This window comes from Heterodontus francisci, unplaced genomic scaffold (genome assembly GCF_036365525.1).
Source record: "Heterodontus francisci isolate sHetFra1 unplaced genomic scaffold, sHetFra1.hap1 HAP1_SCAFFOLD_43, whole genome shotgun sequence".
NCBI lineage: Eukaryota > Metazoa > Chordata > Chondrichthyes > Heterodontiformes > Heterodontidae > Heterodontus > Heterodontus francisci.
The window spans coordinates 10,293,392-10,295,724 of NW_027141852.1; the positions used below are offsets into that span (position 1 = coordinate 10,293,392).

At 48.6% G+C, this 2,333-nt stretch overlaps 1 non-coding gene across 1 annotated transcript; it reads left to right on the plus strand.

The window, feature by feature from the left end:
• The first annotated feature begins 590 nt into the window (after positions 1 to 590).
• trnal-cag (transfer RNA leucine (anticodon CAG)) lies at positions 591 to 673 on the plus strand. Its single transcript has one exon. It is a non-coding gene; the product is annotated as a tRNA-Leu (tRNA).
• The last annotated feature ends 1,660 nt before the right edge of the window (positions 674 to 2,333 follow it).

The window sequence follows — 2,333 nt, forward strand, 5'->3', positions numbered from 1 at the left end:
GTGAAACAGGTCAATCCACTGTTACAATAACTCCATCACTGATTCCCTCCTGACAGTAACCAGTCCTTTCACAGAGACTGTGGGTGGCTCTGAAAAGAGCCTTTGGTTTCTGAGATGACATTTTGGCCGCTTTACTTTTTCTGGGAGCTCGAGTGCTGGTTTTCTTGGGCAGCAGCACGGCCTGGATATGAGGCAGCACACCGCCCTGAGCGATAGCCACCCCTCCCAGCAGCTTGTTGAGCTGCTCGTCGTTGCGGACGGCCAGCTGCAGGTGTCTGGGGATGATGCGGGTCTTCTTGTTGTCCCGGGCCGCGTAACCGGCCAGCTCGAGGATTTCAGCGGTCAGATACTCGAGCACAGCAGCCAGATAGACCGGGGCTCCAGCACCCACACGCTCAGCATAGTTGCCCTTTCTCAGGAGCCTGTGAACACGGCCCACCGGGAACTGCAGTCCAGTCCGGGAGGAGCGAGACTTGGCCTTGGCCCGAGCTTTCCCGCTGGTCTTTCCTCTTCCAGACATTTCCACAATCTCACAAATACTTTCACAAAGAATGAATAATTTCCTTAGCATTAATGGTAGCCAGTGGGCGGTCAGGATGGCCGAGCGGTTTAAGGCGCTGCGTTCAGGTCGCAGTCTCCATTGGAGGCGTGGGTTCGAATCCCACTTCTGACACCTTGCGTTTTGACTGCACTGGATGCGTTTGGGAACAGCGGTGAAGAGCAAAGAGAGAACAGGAAAGAACATGGACAAGCAAAATAACAATGGACCCAAAGATGTTACATCAAAACATTCGAGTCAGAGGCAACTAAGCCAACGGCAGGGCACATAAAAGATCAAAAATGTAACCTTTGTATCGGGGTGGAAGATGTTGCCAATATCCTTAATGATTACCTTACTGTCTTCTCAAATGAGGGGGTGATGCAGATATTGTTATGAAGGAGGAGGAGTGTGAAGTATTCGACGTGATAACCAAAGGAGAGAGGAAGTCTTAATTCGATGAGCATCCTTGAATGTGGATAAATCACCAGGACCAGATGAAATGTACCCCAGGCTGTTGCATGAAGCCAGGGAAGAAATAGTGGAAGGTCTGACCATCGTTTTCCAGAGGATTGGAGGTCTTGTAACGTTGCAATAAAAGCAAAATACCACGCAGATCAAGCATGGCTGAGCCTTGAGAGGAGGGAAACAGGGCTGAATTCCCTGAACCAGTGCTACAGCTTTCAGAATAGAAGGAGCCTATACAAACCTGATGGGTTCCACTTAAACAAAAGAGCTGGAGGTGTTGACAGTCAGAACAGATAAAATGTGGAGGAGTGTTTGAAGCAGATTCTGTGTGGTTACTGTCGTTGTACTATGGAGTTATTTCAAGGAGGTGATTCTGAATGTAATGGATCAACGTGGACCCACCCAAGGCAAAGGTCACTGAAAGTGGCAACGCAGGTGGATAAGGTAGTCAAGAAGGCATACGGCATGCTTGCCTTCATCGGTCGGGGTATAGAGTATAAAAATTGGCAAGTCATGTTGCAGCTGTACAGAACCTTAGTTAGGCCACACTTAGAATATTGCGTGCAATTCTGGTCGCCACACTACCAGAAGGACGTGGAGGCTTTGGAGAGGGTACAGAGGAGGTTTACCAGGATGTTGCCTGGTCTGGAGGGCATTAGCTATGAGGAGAGGTTGGAAAAACTCAGATTGTTTTCACTGGAACGACGGAGGTTGGGGGGCGACATGATAGAGGTTTACAAAGTTATGAGCGGCATGGACAGAGTGGATAGTCAGAAGCTTTTTCCCAGGGTGGAAGAGTCAGTTACTAAGGGACATAGGTTTAAGGTGCGAGGGGCAAAGTTTAGAGGGGATGTGCGAGGCAAGTGTTTTACACAGAGGGTGGTGAGTGCCTGTAACTTGCTGCCAGGGGAGGTGGTGGAAGCAGATACGATAGCGACGTTTAAGAGACATCTTGACAAATACATGAATAGGAAGGGAATAGAGGGATATAGGCCACGGAAGTGCAGAAGGTGTCAGTTTAGGCAGGCATCAAGATCGGCGCAGGCTTGGAGGGCCGAATGGCCTGTTCCTGTGCTGTACTGTTCTTTGTTCTAAGCTTCCCTGTGGTCCAGCCTGGTTGAATGGAACTGAAGCAAACAAATCATCCAGAAGAGGAAAAGAAATATAAGGCCATGAAAGCACATAATTCAGATGGATGCAATACCAGATGGTATGGCAAGAGTGTAAAACAGCAACAGACTGGTGAATAAAACTTTCCCATTGAATAAGACAAGAGAAGAGAAGGGTAATAATAGTGTCAGAGGTGAGTTGTGACACTATTCACATT